The 12,372-nt window shown below is 50.4% G+C and overlaps 1 long non-coding RNA gene across 1 annotated transcript in view; it reads right to left on the bottom strand.

The window, feature by feature from the left end:
• Positions 1 to 12,372, bottom strand: part of LOC140496193 (uncharacterized) — a 46,927-nt gene that overhangs the window by 666 nt on the left and 33,889 nt on the right. The window contains exon 2 of the long non-coding RNA XR_011964208.1: positions 1,250 to 1,360. This is a non-coding gene — a long non-coding RNA (uncharacterized lncRNA). The remainder of the gene's footprint in view (positions 1 to 1,249; positions 1,361 to 12,372) is intronic.

Here is a 12,372-nt window from a genome sequence, read left to right as displayed (position 1 = left end):
CAGCAGCATTGCAGCACTGGAGGATCATGGTCCCTGATTGGGGCCATATTTGGCCTCACTGTCTGGCCATCTCTGTGGAGGTTGCTGCTGAGTCCTGTGATCGCTCCAGTCCCTTATCATGAGAAAGTCACCCCTGGACAGGGTCAAGGAGTGACCTGTCAGGGTTTCTGGCTCTTTAACCAGGCCATTCACCCCCAAACCTGTCTCCATGAGATTGGGAAAATGCAGGCCGTGCCGAGTGCCTTTCCAGAACTTGTGGAGGTCATTTTACTGAAATGGAGATGAGTCATAATGAAGGAAAGATGACAGCTTAAAACCATCATCGTCTGGGAGAGATTCAAGTGAAGACTCACCTCAATTCCCTGAGGACAGGCAGGACTTGGCCGTTACTGTCAGGGAATTGAGGTGAGATTGTGTAGCTCTGTTTGAGGTGATGCTCCATGAACAGTTTTCACTCCCAGAGTCTCTCAGGCTGTAAAGGGGATGGGTTTTGGGTGTTTTGGATGGCCAATGGGGCAGCACCTGTTTACACCGAGTCCCTGTCCTTCTCCTGCTGATCTGAAACTGTGGTCATGGGGGGCTATGGGTCTATTGATGTAAATGAGGAAAATGTCCCATTTAATTTCCTTCTGCTGTTTATGGTCCCCAGAATGTGGGGTATAAGGAACATTGTGTGAACAATTACATTTCATGAAGTGACCAAACTGGAACGTGGCAATTTTTAATGAACGTTTCCCCCAAGCTCCACAAACCTGAACAAACAGGGTCACCTGACCCGAGGGGAACAACCTGTTTTACCAGGAATGTTGTGGGGGGTCCATCTGTAACAGAGATATCCCTCTGACCATGGGGTTTTGGATGGGGTCAGGGCCATATCCATGGGGTGGACAATCATTCTGTCCTGTCCCAGACCCTCCTTTCTAAACCCTCCAGAGGAATTTCAGGACACAAGTGATGGGAAATGTCTCACAAGGCACAGCGATCCTCATTTGTACAGCATCATAACATTCCACACCCTCATCATGATCACAGCTTCTGATGGACATTAAAGAGACAAGGAGATCAGCTCCAAATCCTCCAAACCTGCCCAGACGGGGCTCCATTCACAGCCTGAGGACTATAGAATTTCGGGGTCATTCAGTTTAACTTGTTCATCAACACTGGAGATGATCCAGACTCTGCTGCACAATCCAGTCAGACCTGGCTGCTCACAGGGTCAGCTCGATGATAATGTGGAGGTTTATCTCACCTGGAAAGGTACATCCTGAAATGTAACTGTCAGAGGGCTGGTGAGATCATCAATCATTGAATCCCCCACTTGGATTGTAACATCGGGTGAGACAGGGTTCCTCTCCTGGCCCTGTAACAACACACAGAATGAATGATTGAAAATCTACTCACTGAGGATTTACAGAACACACAGAAACATTTCAATGATCTTCATTTCTGTGGTGAGGGTGAACAGAGGAGGCTTCCTCATTGTTACAAATGTTACCTTAGGGACTGTAATCCCAGAAGATCCCTTTGTTGTCAGAAATGTGTGAATGATAACTCCAGACCCTCCATGAAGCTTTCTGCCCGCCCTGCCCTAGACTGTGGGGAGGGGTCATTAACACATTAAAGTACATCAGTGATGTCCACTCCAATGGGAGTTCAGAGAGACAGAGCAACCTCTTACACAGGGACAGAAACAGAAATACAGAGACACTCAGTGTTGGGGAGTGAAGGGGTGTGGGCGACAAACTCTGTTCCTGATGATTCAGCCCCTGATTTTGAGGGCTGGATGCTCATTCCCACTGTTCACCTTTTTAAGCATCAAGACACCTCACAAAATCGAGAGCTTTCAATGCTGACTGATGCAACAGTTCGACACATTCAGGACAATGTACAAGAAACACCAGGGAACAGGTGTTGATTTGATTTTGGCTTCCTTGCCATGTGTACTCAAGGACAAACAAACAGGAGTACAGAGAAAAATGTTTCATGTCTCCACATAAAGTGCCATCTTCGGTACGAAAACCGAGGTCCAAAAGCCTAAAAACCAGGTATAAAGGAAGAAAAAAGTCAAGAGGTAAACATTGCAGTAGTTATAATGTAGTGTAAAATAAATGAAGAAAAGTTAAAAGTTACATTCTATGGACTGTCTTAGTTTTCAACGAAAATGAAATAATAAAACTACAGGTTCAAACATTATATCTTTCTTCAGAGCTTCACCCATCATAGATCTCCGTTTAATACCTCAAACAGGGAGGGACAGAGACCTTGTCCCATTTTCACAGCTCAAACAGGGAGGGACAGAGACCTTGTCCCATGGTCACAGCTCAAACAAGGAGGGACAGGGACCTTGTCCCATGGTCACAGCTCAAACAGGGAGGGACAGGGACCTTGTCCCATGGTCACAGCTCAAACAAGGAGGGACAGAGACCTTGTCCCATGGTCACAGCTCAAACAAGGAGGGACAGAGACCTTGTCCCATTGTCACAGCTCAAACAGGGAGGGACAGAGACCGTGTCCCATTGTCACAGCTCAAACAAGGAGGGACAGGGACCTTGTCCCATTGTCACAGCTCAAACAGGGAGGGACAGAGACCTTGTCCCATGGTCACAGCTCAAACAGGGAGGCACAGAGACCTTGTCCCATGGTCACAGCTCAAACAGGGAGGGACGGAGACCTTGTCCCATGATCACAGCTCAAACAAGGAGGGACAGAGACCTTGTCCCATGGTCACAGCTCAAACAAGGAAGGACAGAGACGTTGTCCCATGATCACAGCTATAACAAGGAAGGACAGAGACCTTGTCCCATGGTCACAAATCAAACAGGGAGGGACAGGGAACTTGTTCCATGGTCAGAGCTCAAACAGGGAGGGACAGAGACCTTGTCCCATTGTCACAGCTCAAACAGGGAGGGACAGACACCTTGTCCCATGGTCACAAATCAAACACGGAGGGACAGAGACCTTGTCCCATGGTCACAGCTCAAACAATAAGGGACAGAGACCGTGTCCCATTGTCACAGCTCAAACAGGCAGGGACAGAGACCTTGTCCCATGGTCACAGCTCAAACAATAAGGGACAGAGACCTTGTCCCATGGTCACAAATCAAACAGGGAGGGACAGAGACGTTGTCCCATGGTCACAGCTCAAACAGGGAGGGACAGAGACCTTGTCCCATGGTCACAGCTCAAACAGGGAGGGACAGAGACCTTGTCCCATGGTCACAGCTCAAACAGGGAGGGACGGAGACCTTGTCCCATGATCACAGCTCAAACAAGGAGGGACAGAGACCTTGTCCCATGGTCACAGCTCAAACAAGAAGGGACAGAGACCTTGTCCCATGGTCACAGCTCAAACAAGGAGGGACAGAGACCTTGTCCCATGGTCACAGTTCAAACAGGGAGGGACAGAGACCTTGTCCCATGGTCACAGCTCAAACAGGGAGGGACAGAGATCTTGTCCCATGGTCACAGCTCAAACAGGGAGGGACAGAGACCTTGTCCCATGGTCACAGCTCAAACAGGGAGGGACAGAGACCTTGTCCCATGGTCACAGCTCAAACAGGGAAGGACAGAGATCTTGTCCCATGGTCACAGCTCAAACAGGGAGGGACAGAGACCTTGTCACATGGTCACAGTTCAAACAGGGAGGGACAGAGACCTTGTCCCATTGTCACAGCTCAAATAGGGAAGGACAGAGATCTTGTCCCATGGTCACAGCTCAAACAGGGAGGGACAGAGACCTTGTTCCATAGTCACAGCTCAAACAGGGAGGGACAGACACCTTGTCCCATGGTCACAGCTCAAAGAAGGAAGGACAGAGACCTTGTCCCATGGTCACAGCACAAACAGGGAGGGACAGAGACCTTGTCCCATGGTCACAGTTCAAACAAGGAGGCACAGAGACCTTGTCGCATGGTCACAGCACAAGCAAGGAGGCACAGAGACCTTGTCCCATGGTCACAGCTCAAACAGGGAGGGACAGAGACCTTGTCCCATGGTCATAGCTCAAACAGGGAGGGACAGAGACCTTGTCCCATGGTCACAGCTCAAACAGGGAGGGATAGAGACCTTGTCCCATGGTCACAGCTCAAACAGGGAGGGACAGAGACCTTGTCCCATGGTCACAGCTCAAACAAGGAAGGACAGAGACCTAGTCCCATGGTCACAAATGAAGCAGGGAGGGACAGGGACCTTGTCCCATGGTCAGAGCTCAAACAGGGATGGACAGAGACCTTGTCCCATTGTCACAGCTCAAACAGGGAGGGACAGACACCTTGTCCCATGGTCACAAATCAAACACGGAGAGACAGAGACCTTGTCCCATGGTCACAAATCAAACAGGGAGGGACAGAGACCTTGTCCCATGGTCACAGCTCAAACAAGGAGGGACAGAGACCTTGTCGCATGGTCACAGCTCAAACAATAAGGGACAGAGACCTTGTCCCGTGGTCACAGCTCAAACAGGGAAGGACAGAGATCTTGTCCCATGGTCACAGCTCAAACAGGGAGGGACAGAGACCTTGTCCCATGGTCACAGCTCAAACGGGGAAGGACAGAGCTCTTGTCCCATGGTCACAGCTCAAACAGGGAGGGACAGAGACCTTGTCCCTTGGTCACAGTTCAAACAGGGAGGGACAGAAACCTTGTCCCATGGTCACAGCTCAAACAGGGAGGGACAGAGACCTTGTCCCATGATCACAGCTCAAACAAGGAGGGACAGAGACCTTGTCCCATGATCACAGCTCAAACACGGAGGGACAGAGACCTTGTCCCATGGTCACAGCTCAAACAAGGAGGGACAGAGACCTTGTCCCATGGTCACAGCTCAAACAAGGAGGGACAGAGACCTTGTCGCATGGTCACAGCTCAAACAAGGAGGGACACAGACCTTGTCCCATGGTCACAGCTCAAACAGGGAGGGACAGAGACCTTATCCCATGGTCACAGCTCAAACAGGGAAGGACAGAGATCTTGTCGCATGGTCACAGCTCAAACAGGGAGGGACAGAGACCTTGTCCCATTGTCACAGCTCAAACAGGGAGGGACAGACACCTTGTCCCATGGTCACAGCTCAAACAGGGAGGGACAGAGACCTTGTCCCATGGTCACAGCTCAAAGAAGGAAGGACAGAGACCTTGTCCCATGGTCACAGCTCAAACAGGGAGGGACAGAGACCTTGTCCCATGGTCACAGCTCAAACAAGGAGGCACAGAGACCTTGTCGCATGGTCACAGCACAAACAGGGAGGGACAGAGATCTTGTCCCATGGTCACAGCTCAAACAGGGAGGGACAAGACATTGTCCCACGGTCACAGCTCAAACAGGGAGAGATAGAGACCTTGTCCCATGGTCACAGCTCAAACAGGGAGGGACAGAGACCTTGTCCCATGGTCACAGCTCAAACAAGGAAGGACAGAGACCTTGTCCCATGGTCACAGCTCAAACACGAAGGGACAGAGACCTAGTCCCATGGTCACAAATCAAACAGGGAGGGACAGGGAACTTGTTCTATGGTCATAGCTCAAACAGGGAGGGACAGAGACCTTGTCCCATTGTCACAGCTCAAACAGGGAGGGACAGACACCTTGTCCCATGGTCACAAATCAAACACGGAGGGACACAGACCTTGTCCCATGGTCACAGCTCAAACAATAGGGGACAGAGACCTTGTCCCATGGTCACAAATCAAACAGGGAGGGACAGAGACGTTGTCCCATGGTCACAGCTCAAACAGGGAGGGACAGAGACCTTGTCCCATGGTCACTGCTCAAACAGGGAGGGACAGAGACCTTGTCCCATGGTCACAGCTCAAACAGGGAGGAACGGAGACCTTGTCCCATGATCACAGCTCAAACAAGGAGGGACAGAGACCTTGTCCCATGGTCACAGCTCAAACAAGAAGGGACAGAGCCCTTGTCCCATGGTCACAGCTCAAACAAGGAGGGACAGAGACCTTGTCCCATGATCACAGCTCAAACAGGGAGGGACAGAGACCTTGTCCCATGGTCACAGCTCAAACAGGGAGGGACAGAGACCTTGTCCCATGGTCACAGCTCAAACAGGGAGGGACAGAGACCTTGTCCCATGGTCACAGCTCAAACAGGGAAGGACAGAGATCTTGTCCCATGGTCACAGCTCAAACAGGGAGGGACAGAGACCTTGTCCCATGGTCACAGTTCAAACAGGGAGGGACAGAAACCTTGTCCCATGGTCACAGCTCAAACAGGGAGGGACAGAGACCTTGTCCCATGATCACAGCTCAAACAAGGAGGGACAGAGACCTTGTCCCATGATCACAGCTCAAACACGGAGGGACAGAGACCTTGTCCCATGGTCACAGCTCAAACAAGGAGGGACAGAGACCTTGTCCCATGGTCACAGCTCAAACAAGGAGGGACAGAGACCTTGTCGCATGGTCACAGCTCAAACAAGGAGGGACACAGACCTTGTCCCATGGTCACAGTTCAAACAGGGAGGGACAGAGACCTTATCCCATGGTCACAGCTCAAACAGGGAAGGACAGAGATCTTGTCGCATGGTCACAGCTCAAACAGGGAGGGACAGAGACCTTGTCCCATTGTCACAGCTCAAACAGGGAGGGACAGACACCTTGTCCCATGGTCACAGCTCAAACAGGGAGGGACAGAGATCTTGTCCCATGGTCACAGCTCAAAGAAGGAAGGACAGAGACCTTGTCCCATGGTCACAGCTCAAACAGGGAGGGACAGAGACCTTGTCCCATGGTCACAGCTCAAACAAGGAGGCACAGAGACCTTGTCGCATGGTCACAGCACAAACAGGGAGGGACAGAGATCTTGTCCCATGGTCACAGCTCAAACAGGGAGGGACAAGACATTGTCCCACGGTCACAGCTCAAACAGGGAGAGATAGAGACCTTGTCCCATGGTCACAGCTCAAACAGGGAGGGACAGAGACCTTGTCCCATGGTCACAGCTCAAACAAGGAAGGACAGAGACCTTGTCCCATGGTCACAGCTCAAACACGGAGGGACAGAGACCTAGTCCCATGGTCACAAATCAAACAGGGAGGGACAGGGAACTTGTTCTATGGTCATAGCTCAAACAGGGAGGGACAGAGACCTTGTCCCATTGTCACAGCTCAAACAGGGAGGGACAGACACCTTGTCCCATGGTCACAAATCAAACACGGAGGGACAGAGACCTTGTCCCATGGTCACAGCTCAAACAATAGGGGACAGAGACCTTGTCCCATGGTCACAAATCAAACAGGGAGGGACAGAGACGTTGTCCCATGGTCACAGCTCAAACAGGGAGGGACAGAGACCTTGTCCCATGGTCACAGCTCAAACAGGGAGGCACAGAGACCTTGTCCCATGGTCACAGCTCAAACAGGGAGGAACGGAGACCTTGTCCCATGATCACAGCTCAAACAAGGAGGGACAGAGACCTTGTCCCATGGTCACAGCTCAAACAAGAAGGGACAGAGCCCTTGTCCCATGGTCACAGCTCAAACAAGGAGGGACAGAGACCTTGTCCCATGATCACAGCTCAAACAGGGAGGGACAGAGACCTTGTCCCATGGTCACAGCTCAAACAGGGAGGGACAGAGACCTTGTCCCATGGTCACAGCTCAAACAGGGAGGGACAGAGATCTTGTCCCATGGTCACAGCTCAAATAGGGAGGGACAGAGACCTTGTCCCATGGTCACAGCTCAAACAGGGAGGGACAGAGACCTTGTCCCATGGTCACAGCTCAAACAGGGAAGGACAGAGATCTTGTCCCATGGTCACAGCTCAAACAGGGAGGGACAGAGACCTTGTCCCATGGTCACAGTTCAAACAAGGAGGCACAGAGACCTTGTCGCATGGTCACAGCACAAGCAAGGAGGCACAGAGACCTTGTCCCATGGTCACAAATCAAGCAGGGCGGGACAGCGACCTTGTCCCATGGTCAGAGCTCAAACAGGGATGGACAGAGACCTTGTCCCATTGTCACAGCTCAAACAGGGAGGGACAGACACCTTGTCCCATGGTCACAAATCAAACACGGAGGGACAGAGACCTTGTCCCATGTTCACAAATCAAACAGGGAGGGACAGAGACGTTGTCCCATGGTCACAGCTCAAACAATCAGGGACAGAGACCGTGTCCCATTGTCACAGCTCAAACAGGCAGGGACAGAGACCTTGTCCCATGGTCACAGCTCAAACAATAAGGGACAGAGACCTTGTCCCATGGTCACAAATCAAACAGGGAGGGACAGAGACGTTGTCCCATGGTCACAGCTCAAACAATAAGGGACAGAGACCTTGTCCCGTGGTCACAGCTCAAACAGGGAAGGACAGAGATCTTGTCCCATGGTCACAGCTCAAACAGGGAGGGACAGAGACCTTGTCCCATGGTCACAGCTCAAACAGGGAAGGACAGAGATCTTGTCCCATGGTCACAGCTCAAACAGGGAGGGACAGAGACCTTGTCCCATGGTCACAGTTCAAACAGGGAGGGACAGAAACCTTGTCCCATGGTCACAGCTCAAACAGGGAGGGACAGAGACCTTGTCCCATGATCACAGTTCAAACAAGGAGGGACAGAGACCTTGTCCCATGATCACAGCTCAAACACGGAGGGACAGAGACCTTGTCCCATGGTCACAGCTCAAACAAGGAGGGACAGAGACCTTGTCCCATGGTCACAGCTCAAACAAGGAAGGACAGAGACCTTGTCCCATGGTCACAGCTCAAACAGGGAGGGACAGAGACCTTGTCCCATGATCACAGCTCAAACAAGGAGGGACAGAGACCTTGTCCCATGGTCACAGCTCAAACAGGGAGGGACAGAGACCTTGTCCCATGATCACAGCTCAAACAAGGAGGGACAGAGACCTTGTCCATGGTCACAGCTCAAACAAGGAAGGACAGAGACCTTGTCCCATGGTCACAGCTATAACAAGAAAGGACAGAGACCTTGTCCCATGGTCACAGCTCAAACAGGGAGGGGCAGGGACCTTGTCCCATGGTCACAGCTCAAACAGTGAGAGACAGAGACCTTGTCCCATTGTCACAGCTCAAACAGGGATGGACAGAGACCTTGTCCCATGGTCACAGCTCAAACAGGGAGGGACAGAGACCTTGTCCCATGGTCACAGCTCAAACAGGGAGGGACAGAGACCTTGTCCCATTGTCACAGCTCAAACAGGGATAGACAGAGACCTTGTCCCATGGTCACAGCTCAAATAGGGAGGGACAGAGACCTTGTCCCATGGTCACAGCTCAAACAAAGACGGTCAGTGACCTTGTCCCATTGTCACAGCTCAAACAAGGGAGATAGAGGACAAAGACAAAAAAGAGGCAGGTAGTTGGTTAGATACTGACCTTAAAACATTACAATGAGAAAACAGCCTCTAATGGAGCCTCTGAGAATCAGTTTGACATGTGTTGGCTCAGTACGATCTCCTGAAGATCTCTCTACACATTCAAGGAGCTTAATGAAACCACTTTGCAGACTTTCCTGTAAAGTACAGATTTGGGGACAGAAGAAGGCCATTCATCTATCATGTATCCCCTGGGTCTTCAAATTTGAATCTTTCCCTGTTGCTAATCCCTTGTTTATCCTCCATATCTTTGTACATTATTTCTGCCCAAATACTGACCCACCATCCTCTTGAATGTCTCAGTTGAACCTGGCTCCACCACACCTCCTCGGTAACACATTCTAGACCCGAACTATTTGCTGAATGAATGTTTTTGTCTCATATCACATTTGTACCTTTTGTAAATCACTTCAAATCAATGCCTTTGTAATTTTTCTTCCTTCTGCAAGCAGGAATAGTTTCTCCTGGTCTACTCGATCTCACGCTTTTGAAAACATCAATCAGATCTCCTTTTCACCTTCCTTTCTCCAAAGACAACAGTCACAACTTCTTCAATCCAATCTTATAACCAAAGTTCCTCATCTCTGGATCACTCTTGTAAATCACTTCTGCACTCTCTCCACTGCATTCATGTCCTTCCTACAATGTGCCACCCAGAACTGTACTCACTAAAGTGAAAGTATAAATACTGTCAATAGTGTACAGTCAGTCGGGATAAAGATGAGGGATGATGCAGAGCAAAGGTTAACTAGGTCCTTATTTTAAGAACAGCTGCTGAGCATGTGTGAAAGGATCCATCTCACAGTAACATCAGGTCAGATGGAATCAAAGTCTGAGTCTGTCCCAACATGTGCCCAAGATAAGATATGAACCATTGTCATTGCTCAAGGATTCACTCATCTCCTTATCTTTCTGTCATCAGCTGGGTCACCTCTTCAAACACTCAAACACCATCTACGCTCCCAGTCACTCTGTTAACTCACATTATCTTCAATAAATGATTTGGATGTGAGCTTCGGAGTTATAGTTAGTAAGTTTGCAGATGACACCAACATTGTAGATGGAGTGGACGGAGAAGAGGGTTACCTTTGATTACAACAGGATCTTGATCAGATGAGCCACTAGGCTGAGGAGAGGCAAATGGAGTTTAACTTAGATAAATGTGACGTGTTGTATTTTGGGAAAGCAAATCAGGGCAGGACTTATACACCTCATGTCGAGAATGTGTTGCTGGGAAAGCACAACAGGTCAGGAAGCATCCGAGGATCAGGAGATTCGATGTTTCAGGCATAAACCATTCATCAGGAATGAGGCTTGTGGGCTGGGGCTGAGACATAAATGGGAGGGGGTGGGGTTGGGGGAAGGTAGCTGAAAACTCAATAGGTGGATGAAAGTGAGGGAGAAGGTGATAGGTCGGGGGGGGGGGGTGGGAAGTGATGGACAGGTCAGGAGGGAGGTGCCAAGTTGGAGACTTGAGACTGGGATAATGTTGGGGGAGGGGAAATGAGGAAGCTGTTGGATTCCACATTTATCTTGTGTGGTTGTAGGGTCCCAAGGCAGAATATGAGGCATTCTTCCTCGAGGCATCGGGTGGTAACGGTTTCGTCGTGGAGGAGGCCCAGGACCTGCATGTCCTTGATGGAGTGGGAGGGGGAGTTGAAGTGTTCAGCCATGGGGCGGTGGGGTTGGTGGGTGCAGATGTCTGTGAGATCTTCTCTGAAATGATCTGCAAGAAGGTGTCCTGTCTCCCCGATGTAAAGGAGACCACACTGGCTGCAATGGATGCCGGGGCTAACATTGGTAGAGGAACAGGTAAATTTCTGATGGATTTGGAAGCATCCTTTGGGGCTTTGGACAGAGGTGAGGGGAGTGGTGTGGGTGCAGGTTTTGCACCTCCTGTGGTGGCAGGGAAAGGTGCCAGGACTGGGGTGTGGGCTGGTGGGGGGGGAGTGTGGACCTGATGAGGGAGTCGTGGAGGGAATGGTGTTTCTAGAACGCTGATAGGGGTAGGGAGGGAAATATATCTTTGGAGGTGGCGGAATTGGCAGAGGATGATGCGATGTACATGGAAGTTGGTGGGGTAGAGGGTGAGGACTAGGGGGTTCTGTCCTTGTACGTTGGGAGCGATCGTTCCAGAGGACCACCTCATATTCCTCCTTGGGACCCTGCAACCACATGGGATAACTGTGGATTGAACAGCTTTCTCATTTCCCCTCCACCCACATTATCCCAGTCCCAAACCTCCAACTCGGCACTCCCCTCTCAACCTGTCGATCAGTCCCCCCCCGACCTATCACCTTCTCCCTCACCTTTATCCACCTATCGCTTTCAGCGACCTTCCCCTAACCCCACCCCCTCCCATTTATCTCTCAGCCCCAGCCCACAAGCCTCATTCACCTTTGGCCTGAAACGTCAATTTTCCTGCTCCTCAGATGCTGCCTATCCTGCTGTGCTTTTCCAACAACACACTCTCAACTCTGATCTCCAGTACCTGCAGTCCTCACTTTCTCCTTATCCAATTAATGGTAAAGTCCGAGGGAGTGTTGCTGAACTAAGACACCTTGGAGTGCATGTTCATAGCTCCTTGAAACTTGAGTCACAGCTAGATAGGATAATGAAGAAGGGGTTTGGTATGGTTTCCTTTGTTGGTCAGAGTACTGAGTACAGGAGTTGGGAGGTCATGTTGCGGCTGTACAGAACATTAGTTAGGCCACTTTTGGAATATTGCATGCAATTCTGGTCTCCTTCCTATTGGAAGGATGTTGTGAAACTTGGAAGTATTCAGAAAAGATTGAGAAGGAGGTTGCCAGGATTTGAAGATTTGAGCTATAAGGAGAGGCTGAATAGGCTGGGGCTGTTTTCCCTGGAGCGTTGGAGGCTGAGGGGTGATCTTATCGAGGTTTATAAAATTATAAGGGGCATGGCTAGGATAAATAAACCAGGTTTTTTCCCTGGGTAGGGGAGTCCAGAATGAGAGGGCATAGGTTTAGGCTGAGAGGGGGAGAAATATAAAAGAGACCTCAG

This window comes from Chiloscyllium punctatum, chromosome 26, assembly GCF_047496795.1.
Source record: "Chiloscyllium punctatum isolate Juve2018m chromosome 26, sChiPun1.3, whole genome shotgun sequence".
Lineage (NCBI taxonomy): Eukaryota > Metazoa > Chordata > Chondrichthyes > Orectolobiformes > Hemiscylliidae > Chiloscyllium > Chiloscyllium punctatum.
Note: the sequence above shows the minus strand (reverse complement) of the source record. Positions and strands in the feature narration are given on the sequence as shown.